The following is a 21,480-nucleotide window of genomic DNA, read 5'->3' as shown; positions in this document are numbered from 1 at the left end:
CTTTTGCGACGGGGTCTTCCAGCGATTTTTCGTTAATAATTAACTAGGCTGAACATCTTCGATTTGAACAGCCTAGAGAAAATCGCGTTTTAAACCCGCCCCCTCTAAACGGCGCCAAAATCGCGCACACCCGCAGCGACAGATTTTCAGCGACGCTTCAGGTAGGCTTTGCAACATACCTACTTACAGCATCAGCTTAACCAGCAATCTTTCAAGTGCTTGTACATGGGCCTATTGCTGATACAAGTGAAGCTGAGAGTGGGTCCAGAACAGAACTAATAATTGAGATTGATCCCGATTGATGGTGGGACTGTCATATGAGGAAAGATTGAAAAGACTAGGCTTGTATTCACTGGAGTTTAGAAGGATGAGGGGGTATCTTATAGAAACATATAAAATTATAAAAGGACTGGACAGGCTAGATGCAGGAAAACTGTTCCCAATGTTGGGTGAGTCCAGAACCAGGGGCCACAGTCTTAGAATAAAGGGGAGGCCATTTAAGACTGAGGTGAGAAAAACATTTTCACCCAGAGAGTTGTGAATTTGTGGAATTCCCTGCCACAGAGGGCAGTGGAGGCCAAATCACTGGATGGATTTAAGAGAGTTAGATAGAGCTCTAGGGGCTGGTGGAATCAAGGGATATGGGGAGAAGGCAGGCATGGGTTATTGATTGGGAACGATCAGCCATGATCACAATGAATGGCTCAAAGGGATGAATGGCCTCCTCCTGCACCTATTTTCTATGTTTCTATGTTTCTATGTTAACAAATACTCTCTTGGATCTGTGCATGTGTCCGGAGGAGAGCATATTGACTGGTTGCATTATGTCCTGGTTCGGCAACTCGAACGCTCAGGAACATAGGAGATTACCATATAACCATATAACAATTACAGCACGGAAACAGGCCATCTCGGCCCTACAAGTCCGTGCCAAACAATTATTTTCTCTTAGTCCCACCTGCCTGCACTCATACCATAACCCTCCATTCCCTTCTCATCCATATGCCTATCCAATTTATTTTTAAATGATACCAACGAACCTGCCTCCACCACTTCCACTGGAAGCTCATTCCACACCGCTACCACTCTCTGAGTAAAGAAGTTCCCCCTCATGTTACCCCTAAACTTCTGTCCCTTAATTCTGAAGTCATGTCCTCTTGTTTGAATCTTCCCTATTCTCAAAGGGAAAAGCTTGTCCACATCAACTCTGTCTATCCCTCTCATCATTTTAAAGACCTCTATCAAGTCCCCCCTTAACCTTCTGCGCTCCAGAGAATAAAGACCTAACTTATTCAACCTTTCTCTGTAACTTAGTTGTTGAAACCCAGGCAACATTCTAGTAAATCTCCTCTGTACTCTCTCTATTTTGTTGACATCCTTCCTATAATTGGGCAACCAAAATTGTACACCATACTCCAGATTTGGTCTCACCAATGCCTTGTACAATTTTAACATTACATCCCAGCTTCTATACTCAATGCTCTGATTTATAAAGGTTAGCATACCAAAAGCTTTCTTTACCACCCTATCTATATGAGATTCCACCTTCAAGAAACTATGCACGGTTATTCCCAGATTCCCATAGGACACTGCCCGGTTCATCATGGGTACTGATCTCTCCACCACTGAAGGGATCTATAGGAAGCCCAAAAAGGCAGCCAGCATCATCATGAATCCACACCACCCTGGCCACGCTCTCATTACACTCGTGTCATTGTGAAGAAGGAATAAGTGTCTGAAAAGCATGACCACCGTGTTCAGGAACACTTTCTTCCTAACAGCCATCAGGCTATTGAACACTACAAATACCAACTAAACTCAGAACTACAAGATACAAGATACAAGATAGATTTATTCATCACATGTACCAGATGGCACAGTGAAATGAAATTCCCATACAGCCATACAATAAAAAAAAGGGACACAACACACTATAGGGTTTGACATAAAACATCCCCACACAGCAGAATCAAAGTTTCCCACTGTGTGGGAAGGCACCAAAGTCAGTCCCTTCCTCCATTGTTCCTCGTGGTCAGGGCCTCCCCGTGCCCTCCGCAGTTGCTGCTACGGGCGGCCCGATGTTCAGGACCGCTCGCCGGGGTGTTGTAGGTCCGACGTCGGGGTTGCGGGACGTCCTCAGCGGCGTGGACACCAGAGTCGGCCCCCTCCTACCGGAGTCGGCGGCTTCCAAAGTCCGCAGGCAGCGCCGGGTGGAGACTGCCGCTGGAGACCCTCTGCAAGGAGCCCCAGGAATCCACGATGACGGTCAGCGCCGCCCGCGTTGGAAGCTCTCCGCACCAGAGCTCCACGATGTTGGAGCAGCGGCTCAACGCTTCGGAGCTCCAAACGGCGACCCGGGTAGGCATCGCCCGCTCCACGGTGACTCCAGCGCTGCACCGCCGCTGTAGCAGCCCTGGTCCGGTTCCCGGTCCCCGGCAGGAAAGGCCGCTCCGATCCAGCTGGTAGGTCGCGAGGTGGGGGGAGAGGACGCGACTCGGAGAAATAGTCGCGTCCCCGCCAGGAAGAGACTGGGAAACGGTTTCCCCCTTACCCTGCCCCCCTCCCCCACATAGAAAAGTTAAAGTTTCCCCCAACACAAGACTTTAGACTAACTAAAATTAATAAAAAAAATAGAAATAACAGACAGGCTGTAGGTAGAGGCTGCTGCCAGTGCAGCGCCCCTAGTGGGAACTACTAACTGTCCTGATTGCACTGGGGACTTCAGGCTTTTATTTTGCTTTGCATTAATATTGTTTTTTTTAAATTTATAGAACTTCATTTTGTTTGTTTTATTATGTTATCTATTGAGTACTGTGGGCAGTGGGCAGGTGCAATAGATCTGCATGGGAAGGTAGACGCTCCCGCCCCCACGAGTCTTGGGCAGATGGGGCTCTTCGGCCTGGGAAGGCAGTCCATCTAGGAGAGGGTAAACTCTCCACTGCCTTGTTGCCATATCCAGTAATGGAAAAGGCTCCAGGAGTAAACCTCAAGAAAATCTGTAGTCGGAGCCCCTAAGGCAGTTTGTTGTTGTCTACAACCTCGCTCTGGCAGCTCCTGCGACGGCGCTGGTGCCAAACTGTAACAACCCTGCTGTTCCTTTGGATCGATCAGTGACGTGGAGAGGGGGGACGTGCTGCTATTGCCTTACCTCCATACGACATCGGCCAGGCTTGCATCCGACTAGGTTACTGCAAACGACAAACTGCCTTAGGGGCTCCGACTACAGATCCGGAAGTGGCGGCGCTGTGAAACGGCTGTGGCTCGCCTGCAGTCTGTCTGTTTTTGCTTTTTTGTGTTGTTTTTTTTTGGTCTTGTTCAGTTAAACTTTTGGTTATTAGGTTGTGTTATGTGTGGGGGGGGGGGGGGTGGCTGAAACAGGGCTTTCTGTCTCTCCCTTCGGGGGAATGCAACTTTTTTGTCGTATCCCCCTTCCCTTCCCTGTCTGAGCTGAGGCCTAATGGTGGAGCTGGCGGCCTCCAACCTGCGACCGACCGCGAGGCTCCGGAGGTTGAGCCAGCCAGGACTTACCAATGCGAGGCTGGCCATCTCCGAGCTGCGGCGGCGTTCGGGCAGCGGCACGACTCGGCGCTCCGGTGAGGGCGGACGGCGCGGGGCTGAGACACTCCCGTGAGGGTGACCCGGCTCCTGGCTGGAAGGCGCTCCCGTGTGGGCGGCCCGGTGCGGGGCTGAGACGCTCCCGTGTGGGCGGCCCGGTGCGGGGCTAAGACGCTCCCGTGTGGGCGGCCCGGTGCGGGGCTGAGACGCTCCCGTGTGGGCGGCCCGGTGCGGGGCGGAGACGGTGCTCCGGTGGCTGAGGCGGCGTTCTGGCGGCGGCGACCTGAATCCGGGGCTCGGCCGTGGGCCAGTGGACGACATCGTCGGGAGCTCGCGGGTCTCAGGCTGGTGCCTGTTTTCCGGAGCTCCCGTGGCAGCAGCTGCGTCCGCTGGACTGGAGGGCGGCAGCTTCAACCACCCCTGGGCCGCGGAGCTTGAACCGCGGGACTGACTTACCATCGCCCGGTGGGGTATCGCCTCAGCGCAGAGGGAGAAGAGGAGGGAAGAGACAGTAACCCTAAGACTTTTGCCTCCATCACAGTGAGGAGGTGCTTGGTGAACTCACTGTGGTGGATGTTAATTTGTGTTTATTGTGTGTTGTTTATTATTACATGTATGGCTGCAGGCAACGACATTTCGTTCAGACCGAAAGGTCTGAATGACAAATAAAGGATTCAATTCAATTCAATACATCACCCATGGTCAGTCATGACCGAGGGGGGCCTACCACTTTTGAGTACTGTGTTTACAGAGTCGTTATGCTGCTGCTGCAAGTTCAAATATCATTGTTTTGTTTCGGTATACATTAAAATTAAGCACGCTTGAATAATTGAAAAAGTCTTATGACCCATCATGACTGTATTTAGTTTTTAAAGGGGTTCTTATAACATGATCAATGGTAGCTAAAGACCTTCCCAGAAGCAGAATCCTTGATACCCTAATCCAACCTGCTCCCGTACCCCAGGTCCACTGTCACCGTAAAGTCCAAGCGCTCGCTGATCCCTTGGTTTTGAGCATGGCATCAGATAAGCCTTGTGTCCAGTATTATATGGTGTCCTAAGATCCAGAAAGGGCATCAGATGAGCTCCAGGTAGCTGGTAGACAGTGGGTAAGTCAAGTGGAGGCATATAAGATGCTGGAATTTTGAGCGAACAATAAAGTGCTGGAGGAACTCAGTGGGTGAAGCTGCACCTGATGAGGAAATAGGCAAACAACATTTTGCGTTGGATCCTTCTTCAGATTTGTGTCTTTAGCTGCTGCCACCAGTGCACACTCCACTATTATTAGGACAAATTGGGTGATGATGTCATCTGCAACTCCTTTTAATGAGCCGTGGCTGTCCTGGGGATTCCTGACACTGCCTCCATGGTCTCTTTTGGATTTATGGGAAAATTGGAGTCCTGTCACTGAACAGGATTCATTCCTGACCACTGGTGTAGCCCTATGTGGCGATTGCACATTCGTCCTGTGTTTGCATGGATTCACCCAGGCACTCCAGTTTTCTCCTATGTCCCAAAGACATCAGGCTGGTAGATTACTGTAAATGAGTCAGTCATTCGCACAACATGGTACAACATTGTTTATTAAAGTTCACTTACAGTATACTTCAGCATGCTGTTATAACAAGCGTAGCAGCTATTCGACCAACAGCATGAGCTGAGTTCTGATATGAACCGCATGGTGGGCAGAGCTTCTACTAATAAGCACTACAATTGGATAGTGTGAAGTAACCAATTTACAATTACGTAGAAACAAGGAACTACAGGTGCTGGTTTACAAAGAAAGACACATAGTGCTGGAGTAGCTCAATGGATCAGGCAGCATCTCTGGAAAATAAGTATAGGCACTGTAAATTGCCACCATTGTATAGTGAGTGATAAAATCTGCAGGAAGGTGGTGGGAATATGGGGAGAATATAACAGGATTAGCATAGGATCAGGGAACAGAAAGTCCACAGGTTACGACAAGGCTCTGTCCTGAGAATTATTTATAACCCAAACTATTCATGAGATTAAAATAAACTAAAATAGAGTGTGGGAGAGGATCACAGAAACAACTGTGACAATAGAGCAAACAGAAGCAGGCAGAGTGGCCGCCAGCTGACCTCACTGACTCAATGAATGAGTGATTGAGTTCAGTGCTCCCAGCGCTCCTCAGCATGATCCAGTCCTTGGATTGCTGAAGCTCCAGCGTGGTTGGGGGATACGAAGTCAAGCTGAAATGCCTCATACTCTCCCCCAGCAGAAGATGCTTGCAGCCCCCGCAGCAGCTGAAAAATCCACCCCTGTCATTAGTGCCGGTCTCCCAAACGCTCATGTGTATGTACCGTGGTGTCCATAGTACATAGTCATGCTGGTTTATACCAAAGATAGACACAAAATGCTGGAGTGACTCAGTGGGTCAAATTGCATCTCTGGAGAAAATGGATAGGTGTCGTTTCGGATCGGGACCAAAGATGGCCCCCGTGCCAAAATGTCACCTATCCATTTTCTCCAGAGATGCTGTCCAATCCATTTTGTGTCAACCTATAAATAGTGTTTAATAGTCAGCATAGACTCAGTGAGCAGAAGGGTCTGTTTCCATGCTGCATGGCTCTGCAACTCGATGATATATGAAGGCCTGTTGCCAATTTTAAGTCATGACAAATAGGTATTTTCCAAAAATATATTTTCTTCTTATCCAAGTTCCCAAAGAATAGTTCCATCAGCCCAAGTTACTCCTTAAATATTTTGTGAGCAAACTCCAAGTCATGCAAATTTCTTCCAGGTCTTTCCCAATTAATGCCTGATATTCAGAATTCACCTTCTGGAGATCAAGACTATAAAGTTGACCTTGGTTCAATTTCTCATTAATAGATGGGAAAAGAATCAATGAATCATGAAGATCCAGGCCTTTGTTCATGTTTAATATACGGCAGGGGATTGATTAGTGTTTCGGCATCAATAAATATTGAAAAGGAAAAAAAACCCCAGCAGTTGCTGGAAATCTGAAATAAACCCCCCAAAATGCTAAAAACACTTAGCATGACAGGCAACATCTGTGGAAACAAAAACAGTTAATGGTTCAGGTCCAGAACTAATAGATATTGCTGTTTTCGCAACATCATAATTTTATGCTCCATTATAATTTAATATTTGATAACCATTTTAATGCCATAAAAGGTAATTTATGACTTTTGGTTGGAAAATGAACTAACTGAACTTCAAGTCCTGACAACCCTTTTAATATAATTCCATAAAGCTTTTAAGATCAGTAATAAGATGTTCCAGAAGTTGTCAATTATTTCTCATTACAATATCACATTAGTTATTACAATATGTCAGAAATTTGATTAAAGTTAATGACATAACTTTAACTGGTTATTTTTGATGATGTGCTCTTTTCATATTAATATCTTAATAATTTTACTCAAATTTTAAACTGCTCATAAAGGTTTGAAATCTTTCAGGAAGTGGCAACGGGTATTTAAAAATGAACTCCATCATGGTCAGGATATAAAATAAGTAAGTGGCCCTCTCACAATTTTCATGACAATTGAGTGTAAGTTATGTGACCTCACAATTACAATTCATAATCAAGTTTTCTAGTTCCTGGTTTAGCACTGTTTAATTTAGTTAGTTTAGAGATACAGAATCGAAACGTGGCAATTTACAGAGGCCAATTAACCTCCAAACCCTGACGTCTTTGGAAGGATAAGACACAAAATGCTCGAGTAACTCAGCGTGTCAGGCAGCATCTCTGGAGAAAAGGAATAGGTGACGTTTTGGGTTGAGACCCTTCATCAGTATTTGGAAGGAAACTGGAGCACCCAGAGGAAACCCATGTGATAACAGGGAGAATGTGCAATCTCCACATGACAGCACGCGAGGTCAGGATCAAACCTAGGTATCTAGTGCTGTGAGGCACAGCTCTACCAGCTGCGCCCCTATGCTACCCTAACTTTCCGTTCTCTCTAGATGTTTTCTTAATTTGTTTCTTCATGAAGTTAAATCACAGTATCCAAAGTAATGATGATAAATCCAAACTAAAATAAAGTTGTATTTCCCAAAACAATTAAATGTATTCATTGTATTAATGCATCTTTTGATGTTTTAATTAAAGATTTCACCCAAAGTCCTCATACCATCTCAAAAAGATGACCTTGGAGTTTTGAAACACTGTTAAGATTTGTGGTTTGAACATATCTTGTAGCTAATGTCCCAGGATATGTCAGTTTCAATTTCAAAAAGATCTGCAAAATTTACTGAAGTTCAGATGACAAAATGTTCACTGATGTAAAATTCAGATTGTGTTTATTTTCTAAACTAAAGAGTCCATGTATTTGCAGGTGTTGATAGAGACACGTGTCAGATAGAAATGGAGAAGAAAAGAAGGGAATGAAATAAAGATGCAGAGGCACATATTGAACTTTGAAACAGCTAATTACCACTTCTGTTCAATCAACAATTACAAAAGACTCGCGTCTGAGAGGCAAATATCTTAGATTTAACATGCTGATCAAAGAGAGACAAAGTAGCAGAGATACGATGTTTAGTCAAGTGGTTTATTTTCTATTTTTTGAAATAATTTATATTGATAGATAGAAAATCATATTAAAAAGATTAAATGTAAGGGGTGGAAAAGATGTAGCGGAGGGGATTTGGTTATTTAATTATTCAAAGAACAGAAAAATATAGCACAGGAACAAGCCCCTTTGTCATGATGTCTGTGCCAAACATAATTCCACTTAACTAATCCCATCTGGCTGCACATGCTCTGACCTTATAGCACTGCCCTGTAGCATTTGTCATTTTCACCCTGGAAATGAAGGTTCAGACTGTCTATCCTATCTATGCTTCTAATCATTTTACAAATTCTTATCAGACCTCCCCTCAGTCTCCCAAGCTCAAGAAAAAAACAATCTAAGTTTTCCCCTGTAGCTACTACCCTCTTAACCTGATTAGATGAAGGATATTGCAGCACTTTATTCTTTATGCACAACTAGTGTCTAAAGCTAAAAAAATAGATTGGTATAATAATGGGCATTCCTTTCTAATTCAGACAAATGAATTTGGACAGGTAAAGCATCTTTGAAATGTTACATTGTAAAGTTTCTTCTATTGATGTATTAGAAGCTGAATTCAAAGTATTCTCTTATGTACAAATATTTTCTTCTGTTCTGTCTCATCTTGGCTTTTCTTATGGTGTTGTTTTATTTATTTGACTAACACAATAAATAAATCAGCCATATTTGCACATGTTCAGTCCATTTGGTTTTCTCTAAACACAAAATAATACTATCTTCTGATGGACAAAAGAATGTCACATATTGTGTAATATGTTTTCCTATATGCACAGTTAGCGCTCCAAATATCAACAAAAACAGATATATTATTCTGCAATTAGTCATGAGAATAAGTAACTGGGTGGCACCGTACGATGGCAGTCTCGTCAACAGTCTGTCTCGTCCTATTCTTCTTTTGTTGTTTTTAGTCTGTAGTTAAATGTATGTTTTAGTATATCTTTATGGGCCTGTCCCTCTTAGGCGATTTTTCAGGCGACTGCCGGTGACTGTCGAAAGTGGAACATACACATTACTTCCTTCACCAACCGGCGACTGAAAAACCAGCGACTGGAACGGCGATTGTCAGAATGGAACACACACACACACACACAAACACACTTCCTTCACCAGCCCATTATGCAGGCAGGGGACAGGGCAAGCAGGGGGAGCGCTGTCTGAGTGAAATTCACGCGGAGCAAAGCCAATGTGATGCAGACACACACAGCGATGAACAGGAAGGTTGGCGCTGTAATTAAGACAGTGAAAACACAGTGTACGGGAAGGGTCACGTAAGTACTTTAAAAGAGGGGGGGAGGGGGGGGAAAGAAGGGGGAGAAGTGGGGAGAAGGGGGGGAGAAGGAGTGGAGACTACTTTTAAGAAGCCAGAGATACACGGCTGTGAAGCTCGGCGGACATTAACATTACCGGTCGGTTATCCTTGGTTCTGAAAACCACTGCTTGCGTTTTGTTTCCCAATGAGCCAATGAAATTCACCGGTCAGCACCAGCTACAACCTACGATAACCTTTAACCTCCTGGCGACCCACCTACGGCACGAGAATTCTCGCTACTTTCCATGGCGGCTTAATTCTGGTCAGCGCTAATTTCTCAACATGCTGAAACATTTGCACGACCATCATGAGGCCGCGACAAGTTCCCAGAATGTGGGAACTGCTCACACCCATGAAGGCGACTACCCGGCAACCACCCGCGAACATCTGGTGACCAGCTTAGCAATTATAAGCTTCTTTCTCAAATAGTGTCCTGGGATCCTTTAGGTTTACCTAAGAACGCAGAATGATTCTTAGCTTAGTGTCTCAAGACGGATGTCCGACTGAAACACCATAAAGCAAATTCCATCCTTTTTATCCTTCAACCGTCAAAGTCTCCCACCACTTCCACAACACCAAAGCCCCCACCTACTGCAGAGCACTGATCTCTCCTCACATACCAGTCTCCTTACTAACCCACCAATGTACCCAAGCCTCAAACCTCAATCCCTATCTACTGATCTTCCTCATGCCATGATAGATCCACGTCCTAAGGCACTCCCCTCCGACCCCTTCACACTCAACATCACCAGTCTCTCAGCTGACCTAGTTAGATGGCAGAGTAATCTTAAAGGTGACTAGACAACTCTTGTTTCTATTTCTTAAAGCAAAGTTTTCTGGAAGTAGGGATTCATAAAAGCAAAAAGTGCAAAAACAGGTCCCTGCAGCCAACATTGTCCATACTCTGTAAGGTAACTATCTTCGCTAATCCCATTGTTTACCATAGGCCCATATTCCTTCGTGCCTTTCCTATCCAAGTACCTGTCCAAATGTTTTTAAAACACTATAATTGTACCTGCCTCCTCTGGGAGCTTTGATTAAGTTTAGTATAGTTACTGAATGATTAAGTTTTACATTGGGATAAGGCAATTTTACTAGGTTGGATTATGGTATGATAAAAGTGGACTGGAAAATAGATATTTGAAAATAAATCAGTGTCAGAGCAGCAGGGGACACTCAAGAAGGAGATGATGATGTTCCCAGTAAAAGAAAAAGAGGAATTCTCAAATGCAAATTTCCATGAAGATACTAAATAATACGTGCTAATAAGGCTATAAAAAATGAAAATTATAACAAATATCAAGAGTTCAACACTAGTCAAATCCTCTTGAGTATACAGGATTGAAAGGTAGAAGAAAATTAGGAAGTAAAATTGAGCTTGAAAAATGTTAGAAGCTAAAATCAAGGAAATCCTTTGGTGTTCTAAAAATACGCTAGTGGAACGATCTTAATATAGATAATGGTAGATGTTATTAGTCCTATTGGATACACAGAAAAATAGCATGAAAGGAATTAGTGTAAACCATGTTATCACTTTCCATTCTTCTTCAACTGCACTTAGCTCCAGAGGAATGGAAGATACCTCATGTGGATCATTTATTTAAAAAGTAAAAAGTTGCGAGCTAAATTCTTTGATGTACAAGTAAATGCAGGGTGGACACTGATATCAGGCGGACATGCTATTGTAAGTGGTGGAAATGTTACTGGAAAAAAGACTTGGGAGTTAAAATGTCAGTATTTAGAGAGGAAAAGGTTAAGATCAGTCACAAATTTGTTGGAATGTTTGGGACTAACTGACTTAATAGAGTTTTTTTAGAGAGGAGGGGACAATAAAGGAAGATCATTCAATGTAGCCTGCACAGATTTAGGACACTTCACAAGCTTCACACGTTTCAAAGTGCTGGAGTAACTCAGCAAGCCAGTCAACATAAATAGGACTTATCCAGGTATGCAGCCTGACCCACTGGGTTACCCTGGTAATTTGTGTCCAATTTTGGAAAACAGTGTCTGCAGTTCCATATTTTTTGACTCAGTAAGCGAACACAAAGGATAATGAATTTGAGTGATTCCATGGTTCAGTATGAGGTGGAATGCTTTTTGTGATTTGTGGCCTGATGGGCGGAAAAGACTCAATTTGTTCTGTAAACCTCTAGAGCTCAACATCTTAGCCTGTTCGCTGCCACGATAGCGGTCTATGTATTTAATGGTTCAGTAGTAATCATTATACATGTGGACAGCATTAGCTGAGTCAGCAGCCAATGATACTAATGTACTCACATTCCTATTGACTCAGCATTTATGCCATGAGCATTTGTTGAATCAGCATGTATAAAATCAACTTTCAATGAGCAGCTGTTTGCTCATTAACGAGCATTCACTGGGTCTTCGTTCCCTGACAGTTTTATCACTGATTCATACAAGATTCAGAATCAGAATAGTCTGCATTCCACAAGATGGTGTTTCCAGATATCAACCTCCCAGATTCAGCACTCTAAATAATTAAATCCTCATCTAAATCATATTTTTGACCTTTGTGGGAATAACAGATCAATGGTTAACTTTCCACACTAGTAAAAGAGATGTCGAGGCTAACTATCTTGAAAAAGTAGTTGAAATTTAAACCAAATTTAAATGCCAATAAATAACCATAGATTTTTTCAAACCCAGTTGCAGTAATAGTGACATTAAAACTACAGGAGTGACACTAAAAACCTATCTTGTTTTGGAAACAATATCTTCTATCCTCATTTAGCCTGGCTTCAGATTCTCAGCAATGTGTTCGACACTTAACTGCTCTCTGAAGTAGTCTGGTAAGCCATCCTAACCAAAATGCTGAAACACCATAGTGGGCCTGTCCCACTTAGGTGATTTTTCAGTCGCCTGAAAAACCGGCAACTGGAATGGTAACTGTCAGAATGGAACACAAACATATCGCTTCCTTCACCAGCCCGTTATGTCGGCAGGGGACAGGGCAAGCGGGGGGGAGCGCTGTCTGAGTGAAATTCACACGGTGCAAAGCCAATGTGATACAGACACACACCGCGATGAACAGGAAGGTTGGCGCTGTAATTAAGAAGCTAAAAAGCACAGTGTATGGTAAGTGCTTTAAAAGAGGGGGGGAGGGGGGGAGAAGGGGGAAGAAGGAGTGGATACAACTTTTAAGAAGCCAGAGATAAAGCTGTGAAGCTCGGCAGACATTAAAGGGCCTGTCCCACTTAGGAGACCTCCACAGCAACCTCTGGTGACTTTGCCCGCCACCCATGGTCGCTGAAAGGTCGCCACAAGGTCACAGGAGGGTTTGGTCACTCTCCATAATTGTCTAAAGTGGTTCCCGTGTGATCGAGGCTTCATCTAGGTTGCTGCTTTTTTTCCATCATGATTAAAACCGGCCTCGACTAAAAATAGGTCGCTGTTTCGTCGAAGAGCAGTGGAGTGGGGTCACTATTTACTTACGGCAGTCGAAGGCAGCCATAGGCCATGTCCTTCACTGACCGGACATTTTGATTGGCTCATTGGAGTTTCACGACCTAGAAAGCCCACTGGTATCTACTAGACTAAGTGGGACCCGTTGGGTCCCAGCATCACATGGGAGGGCTGGTCACCAATGCAATATTCCACCTCTCCACCAATTCCAATATTGCTCGCCAGTGGGTGGGGGGCTTTCTGTTGTGCTAGTATGGGTGTTGCGGGCCAAAGGTACTGGTTTCCATAGGGCTAGTATAGACATAGTAGGCCGAATGGATTCTTGGGCTGGCAGCCAACTGTTGCAACGATTTTAAAAGCCAAGGCAAACAATTTGGCAGCAGCCACCTGACAACCAAAATCCATTTTGTGAACACAAACTTTTTAAAAAGGCGAGGCAAACAATTGGGCAGCAGCCACCTGACAACCAAAATTCATTTTGTGAACACAAACTTTAAATAAAAAGGCAAACAATTTGGCAGCAGCCACATCGAGGGGATTCACCGTGGAGTGACGTGCGTTCAGTGTTATTCACAGCTCAGAGAGCCGTGACCCTCTCGCTTCCTGGGTCTGGCAGAGAATGAGTGAGGCACGACACTTCCAGGTTTTATAGTCCCTCCTCCGTCCCCCCTGCCGCCAGCGGGGGCAGTAGAGAGAATGGGGATTTAAAAAAAAACATTAATATCTCTCTGATTTGTCATCGATGGGAAAAATCCTCTGGTCCCGGAAGGCGGAGGGGGGCTCTGAGCAAGGTGGCCAAAAATGTCGGCCGTAGGTGGCGGCGTTCTCTCAGAAATCGCAGCACAGTGGGCCAAAAGCAGTCAAGATCAGACTTTTAGTAATATAGATATCTATATTACTAAAACTAAGATCTTGACCGCTTTCTCTTTCTGTTTCGTGATTTCCGAGGGAACGCCGCCACTTACGACCGTCATTTTTGGCCACCTCGCTCAGATGCATCCTCCGCCGGACTGGACCAGAGGATTTTTCCCATCGATGAAAAATCAGAGAGTTATTAATGTTTTTAAAAATGTCACCATTCTCTTTGCTGCTCCCGCTGACGGCAGGGGGGAGGGACTATAAAACCCGGAAGTCTCGTGCCTCACTCAGTCTCTGCGAGATGGTGGAAGCGAGAGGGTCACAGCTCCCTGAGCTGCGAATAACACTGAACGCACGTCTACTCGATGGTGAGTCCCCTCGATGTGGTTGTAAAGTGGTTGCCAAATTGTTTGCCTTGGCTTTTAAAAAGTGTTCAGAAAATGGATTGGTTGTAAAGTGGTTGCCAAATTGTTTGCCTTGCCTTTTAAAAAGTGTTCAGAAAATGGATTGGTTGCAAAGTGGCTGCCAAATTGTTTGCCTTGCCTTTTAAAAAGTGTTCAGAAAATGGATTGGTTGCAAAGTGGCTGCCAAATTGTTTGCCTTGCCTTTTAGAAAGTGTTCAGAAAGTGGATTGATTGCAAAGTGGCTGCCAAATTGTTTACCTTGCCTTTTAAAAAAGTGTTCAGAAAATGGATTGATTGTAAAGTGGCTGCCAAATTGTTTGCCTTGCCTTTTAAAAAGTGTTCAGAAATTGGATTGGTTGTAAAGTGGCCGCCAAATTGTTTGCCTTGCCTTTTAAAACGTTTGTGTTCAGAAAATGGATTGGTTGCAAAGTGGCTGCCAAATTGTTTGCCCTGCCTTTTTAATAAGTTTGTGTTCAGAAAATGGATTGGTTGTAAAGTGGCTGCCAAATTGTTTGCCTTGCCTTTTAAAAAGTTTGTGTTCAGAAAATGGATTGGTTGCAAAGTGGCTGCCAAATTGTTTGCCTTGCCTTTTAAAAAGTGTTCAGAAAATGGATTGGTTGTAAAGTGGCTGCCAAATTGTTTGCCTTGCCTTTTAAAACGTTTGTGTTCAGAAAATGGATTGGTTGCAAAGTGGCTGCCAAATTGTTTGCCTTGCCTTTTAAAAAGTGTTCAGAAAATGGATTGTTTGCAAAGTGGCTGCCAAATTGTTTGCCTTGCCTTTTAAAAAGTGTTCAGAAAATGGATTGGTTGCAAAGTGGCTGCCAAATTGTTTGCCTTGCCTTTTAGAAAATATTCAGAAAATGGATTGATTGCAAAGTGGCTGCCAAATTGTTTGCCTTGCCTTTTAAAAAGTGTTCAGAAAATGGATTGCTTGTAAAGTGGCCGCCAAATTGTTTGCCTTGCCTTTTAAAAAGTGTTCAGAAAATGGATTGGTTGCAAAGTGGCTGCCAAATTGTTTGCCTTGCCTTTTAGAAAATATTCAGAAAATGGATTGATTGCAAAGTGGCTGCCAAATTGTTTGCCTTGCCTTTTAAAAGGTGTTCAGAAAATGGATTGCTTGTAAAGTGGCCGCCAAATTGTTTGCCTTGCCTTTTAAAAAGTGTTCAGAAAATGGATTGATTGTAAAGTGGCCGCCAAATTGTTTGCCTTGCCTTTTAAAAAGTGTTCAGAAAATGGATTGCTTGTAAAGTGGCTGCCAAATTGTTTGCCTTGCCTTTTAAAAAGTGTTCAGAAAATGGATTGATTGTAAAGTGGCCGCCAAATTGTTTGCCTTGCCTTTTAAAACGTTTGTGTTCAGAAAATGGATTGGTTGCAAAGTGGCTGCCAAATTGTTTGCCTTGCCTTGCCTTTTAAAAAGTTTGTGTTCAGAAAATGGATTGATTGTAAAGTGGCTGCCTAATTGTTTGCCTTGCCTTTTAAAAAGTTTGTGTTCAGAAAACGGATTGGTTGTAAAGTGGTTGCCAAATTGTTTGCCTTGCCTTTTAAAAAGTTTGTGTTCAGAAAATGGATTGATTGTAAAGTGGTTGTCAAATTGCCTGTCTTGGTTTTTAAAATCGTTGCAACAGTTTTCGGATGGATAAAGTGTGAATAAACATTTTATTAGATCAGGACTGTGTTTAATTGCAAAATTGGCACTCATTCCGTGACTTCCGCTTAGTGGCAAGATGGCGCCGATAACGTCATTTCCGGCAAGATGGAGCTGAGTGCGTCATTTCCGGTTCGTGGCAAGATGGCGCTGACTGCAAAAGGCATAGTGAAGACGTTGTTGAATAATTCAAGAGAGCTGACTGCTCTGTCTATGGTGAGTGTGTTTGTTGGACGTTATTTAAATCACGTTTTTGCTTCAGAAGCAGCAGTCTCTACAGGAGACTTTAAACGTTTGAATCATTCGGTTTACACACTATGTTTTACCACATTCTGAAGTTACTTGGCATTTTAGTATTGGTTGTGAGTCTGTGTGTGTGTGTGTGTGTGTGTGTGTGTATGTGTGTGAATCTGTGTGTGTGAGTGTGTGTGTGTGTGTGTGTGTGTGTGTGTGTCTGTGTGTGTGAGTCTGTGTGTGTGTGTGTGTGTGTGTGCGCGTGTGTGAGTCTGTGTGTGTGTGTGTGTGTGTGTGTGTGTGTGTGTGTGTGAGTCTGTGTGTGTGTCTGAGAATCTGTGTGTGTGTCTGAGAGTCTGTGTCTGTGTATGTGTGTGAGAGGCTGTGTGTGTGTGAGTGTCTGTGTGAGAGAGTCTGTGTGTGTGTGTGTGAGTGTCTGTGTGAGGTGGAGGGTGTGTGTGTGATCAACAAATAACAAATAGTACAAATAATAGTATTTTGTAGTTCAAGGCTTATTCGTTATGTTTAATAGCCTGATGGCTGTCAGGAAGAAGCTGTTCCTCAATGTGGATGTTACAGTTTTCAGTTTACAAAAGTCGGACGTGACTCCAGAAGTCGGGCATGTCAGTCAGTCCACAAGCCGTGATTCAGTATGTCAGTCCAGAGGCCATGATTGAGTGAGTGGGTCAGTGCAGAGACCATGAGTTAGTTCCAAGGCAGTGAGTCCAGAGGCCATGAGTGGGTCGCTCACCGCCCCCCCCCCCCCCCCACTGGCATCCCCATCTCAAGACGCTGCCCTCTGCCTGGCTATAGGATGCTCCCCCTCCTGAAGCCGCCCCCATCTCCCGCTGCAGGACACCCCCTCACTCATCAGCCCACGTGAGCCCCCGCCTGAAGCCGTCCCCCTCCCTTGGCTGCAGGACGTTTGCCACCCCCCACCCCACCCCGACAGCCCCGCCTCAAACAAATGTTTTGCACAAATTTTTCAGTGAGACCAGAGGATTGAGAATTACAACAAATTATAATCACTCAATCTCTATTTTAAAATTGTCTCTTTTTTTTTATCAACAGCAAATAGCCATCAAGAGGCAGTGAGCAGCAGAACACAACAAGAGACACAACAAGAAGGAACTTAATAATTCTCATCTTTAACATTTAAATTGTTCTTATATTTTAAGTCATTCACATTTAAAATTTAATAAATCCTTTTTCCACTTTTCATGCCTGCGTGTTCTTCATCACAATGGGAACTTAATAGGCAGGAATGGCTGTTCTGTGGGAGAGCCGCTAAGAGTGCATGAAGGGAGGTTGTCGGGAGATGGGCTGAATGCGTGGGGGGGAGGGGAATGGCAATGAGCAGAGTGGGGGGATGAAGGGAGGAGGGGTGACTGAATGAACTGCCACCACACCAGCCGTGACTGACTGCACTGCCAGCCCACCAGCCGTGAGTAAGTGAACTGCCAGCCCACCAGCTGTAAGTGACTGAACTGCTAGCCCACCAACCGTGAGTGACTGCACTGCCAGCCTGCCAGCCCACCAGCCCTGAGTAAGTGAACTGCCAGCCCACCAGCTGTAAGTGACTGAACTGCCAGCCCAGCAGCCGTGATTGACTGCACTGCCAGCCCACCAGCCGTGAGTTAATGAACTGCCAGCTCACCAGCTGTAAGTGACTGAACTGCCAGCCCAGCAGCCGTGGAGTGACTGCACTGCCAGCCCACCAGCCGTGAGTAAGTGAACTGCCAGCTCACCAGCTGTAAGTGACTGACCTGCCAGCCCACCAGCCGTGAGTGACTGCACTGCCAGCTCACCAGTCGTGAGGAAGTCAACTGCCAGCCCACCAGCCGTGAGTGACTGCACTGCCAGCCTGCCAGCCCACCAGCTCTGAGTAAGGGAACTGCCAGCCATCCAGCCATGACTCACTGAACTGCCAGCCCAATAATCCATTCAGTCCACCCTCTCCCCCTTCTCTCTCACAGAGGCTGCACCTGTTTTGGGCACAATATCTGGCAGTTTCTCTGGAAACCAGACCCTTCGGCCCACAACACCCATACTAGCGCAACAGAAAGCCCCCCTCCCCCGCCCAGCAATGTTGGAATTGGTGGAGAGGCGGAATATTGCGTTGGGTGACCAGCCCTCCTGTGTGGGTGACCAACGGGTCCCACTTAGTCTAGTACTTCTTAAAACTGCCACCGAAAATGTAAAAATCTCAGCGTATTTGTGTCTGGTTTTCGAGAAAATACTACTCCACTTGCCTGGGTAAGTGCATCACCAACAATACTCAACATCATCATGCTGAAGAAAAATGTCATGTTCATATTTTATTAATGATCGATGTTACCACCTGTAGTATAAATATGGTGTAGCTTCACTATGTCAGTATATAGCAGCTAACTGTTGCTCTCTAGGTTGTTTACTTGCTGCAGTAAAACTGCTAAAGTGATTTGTATCTGATCTCATCTTCCTAAGTGCTTTCTCCAACAGCCTTCAAAAAGATTACAGAGGTATCCTTCACTGTGTAATCATACTTTAATCATTAGATGCAAATTACTATACATCTCAAAGGGTCAAATCCTTAATAAAGCAATCTTTGATCAAACAAAATTGCTGTTACAGGGTAATTTGATAACAATTAAGCTTTTTTAAGGTTGGTCATCTTACCAGCTATACTAAATGCTTCCTAAACATTTTGTATAGGTTAACTGAATGATCACTATTGCATTTTAAATTTCATCCATGGATTTTAAATATTTTTTATTAATGCACAGTAATATAATCTTCTCTGTGTGGAAGGAACACTTCAAAATACACCATCTAATTTGGACTATTGTTAGTTACCAAGAAAATATCAGAAAAAATGATGATTCAACCTACATTTAAACCAAACGCTAACTTAATAGTGTTTTTTATATCGATCTCAACACACAGAATTATGCATTAACTTTGGCCGAATTGTCCTTCCCCAAAGACTTTTCTCCAATTATGTAGGCGAATCTTAACACTTCTGGGTCAAATATTACACTTGTTGAATACTTTAAGGAAACTGCAGAAGAGTTGTTATGTCTGTGGCATTTCTCAGATACATAAATTCAGAATATATTCACAGCAAAACCCTCTATTTCATTAAAAAGTAAATCATATCTTATACTGATGTTCACACAAAAACTCAGAAACAAAATTATGAATGTGACATTTATAAATATGGACTTTAGCCTCTATGATGGGGGAACTCTTTAATATATGATATGATATGGGTTGAGGTTGAATCAACTATATGAACTGATTTGTGGGGCCTTAATACCACATTGTTAATTAAGTATACTGTCTGAATGTATGGGGACAGCAGGATGCAGTTGCAGAGAACTTCCAATGACCACTGTTCTTAAACCCTTGGAAATGCTGAAGAGGCAGATGGACTGAAATTGCACAATGACCAGGAATATCCATAATATTCAGTTTTAAACATTTCCAGTATTTGCAGCATTTTTTTTCTTTTTATTCTTATAGTTTCTTGATTGTGGATTCAATTGGTCCGAGAACATGCTACAACAGATCTAAAAATTTTGAGCATACCTTCAAAACCATAGCACAGAGACATGGCAGTGTTTTGGTAATAAATAATTACTGAATCTAAAAAATCGTTAAATGGGCCTACTTAAAAACAAACAATTAACTCGTCATAATTTAAAAAGCACTTAGAAAACCCTTCAAATATTCTGCAAAGTGGGCAGCATCTGCAGAACGAAAGGAAATATAAAAGTTTGGATATTGCCCTTCTTCAGAACTCACTTTGGTTTTGCTAGCCGTTCTGCTGCTGAATGACCTGCTGATTGTTTTCCGCTTTCCAACACATGCAGTATTTTATTTTTAGGAGGGGAATGATTCCCTCCAGTTCCTGCTTTACTATTTCAACTATTTGAATTACTCACACATTTAATATTATACAGTCATCGTTCTTACTGTTAGGAAACTTTGCACTGAATCCTACTGCTCGTGTTTATACTCATATAAACACCAGTAAGTCTGCGGGCCAGTGTATTTGCACCAAATACAGAATTCTCAATCTTGTTGACGGGTTCCTGTGGCAAATCTGTCATTAAGTCTACCATTGGGAGTGTGAACTTGCTGATATTCCTCAGCACTTGTGTGGAGAATTCGTTCATAGGCTCTGTGCCAAGTTAAACCTGGCAATGGATGCCCAACTAAATTTGATTCAATCAGCTCTTCTGGTATAAGGAAAAAAGTAAATAAAAGACACAAAATGCTGGAGTAACTCTGTGGGCCAGACAGCATCTCTGAAACACATGAGTAGGTGATGTTTCGGGTCAGGGCCCTTCTTCAGGGAAGTTAATAAGAATAAGTTACATTAATGACCTGCATTTGCTGTAACTGTTCAAAATTATTTGAAAGTTTTTACATGTTATTAGCTGATTTATAGTTCTTTTTATTTCTATTCAGTTCTTATTGCTCTATATTTCTTATTCCTTTTAAAATGTATAATATTTTTTAATTTGCTTATTTCATTTTTAATAATCTTTGGATGCTTAAGAATATTAGGCATTTCAAAGCATTCTGATAGTTTTGACAAATGACTAGGCTGGGAGGATGGCTTAGCAGTCGTCAAAGGTGTTCTCAGTAGTTTTTTTGGCCCATTTACTGTCTTGCTTTTGTCAAGATCCTGCTGCCATACAAAGTCTTGAAAATTGAGACCCAGCCACTTTTTCCAGCTTGACAGGTGATGAGAAACTGTGAGCATTTTCACAAAGGTAAAAGGCAAAATAGAACGCAGAAGGTATGAGCTTTGAAGTAAATTGACCGTAAGATTCAAAGATATGATTTAAAGACATGAAAGGAAAGAGAAGATCAAAGGAAAGGTCAGCCCATTAAAAAAAAGTTGTGTGAAGTTGGAAGATGCAGGCACAGTTTTTAATAAATATCTGGCTTAATAAAAGAGAGGAGTGATATTATGAAGACAAAACACTCAGCTTTGGAAATTATCTCTTTTCTGGGACTATATTAAGGGGCCTAACTTTCTCTAAGCAGTTAAACTGCAAAATCCTGATCAACTATATCCCATTCACTTTAACCTACCAAGGGAGGAATGAGATGGATTCTCACTGTCATTTTTCAATCCTCTCATGCCACAGACATTGTCAGAGGATGGAAATATGGCAATTGTGAAACTTCTTTAAAAAAAGGGAAAAGGCAAAGACTAATTGCTTCAATTGGTTATCTCACTCAAATGAAGCTTTTGCTGTATTTTGTCCAGGTAAAGATGTTAAAATGTAAATAAATACCATCCACTGTCTCTCGAATATGAAATCTGCATGGGAAAACAGTATACTAACCAAAATGTAGAAACAAAGAATTGCAGATTCACAAAAGGGCACAAAGTACTGGAGTAACTCAGCAGGTCAAAAAGCATCTCTGGAGAACATGGATAGACAAGGATTTGGGTCGAGAACCTTCTTTAGACTGACTGTAAGGGGTA

The 21,480-nt window shown here is 43.3% G+C and overlaps 1 protein-coding gene across 1 annotated transcript in view; it reads right to left on the bottom strand.

Annotated features, from left to right (window-relative positions):
* LOC116974418 overlaps window positions 1–21,480 on the bottom strand; it is a 271,724-nt gene that overhangs the window by 101,939 nt on the left and 148,305 nt on the right. The gene's annotated exons all lie outside the window — the stretch shown is intronic.

Source organism: Amblyraja radiata, chromosome 6, assembly GCF_010909765.2.
Source record: "Amblyraja radiata isolate CabotCenter1 chromosome 6, sAmbRad1.1.pri, whole genome shotgun sequence".
NCBI classification, from domain to species: Eukaryota; Metazoa; Chordata; class Chondrichthyes; order Rajiformes; family Rajidae; genus Amblyraja; species Amblyraja radiata.
This window is presented reverse-complemented; position numbering and strand designations above follow the sequence as displayed.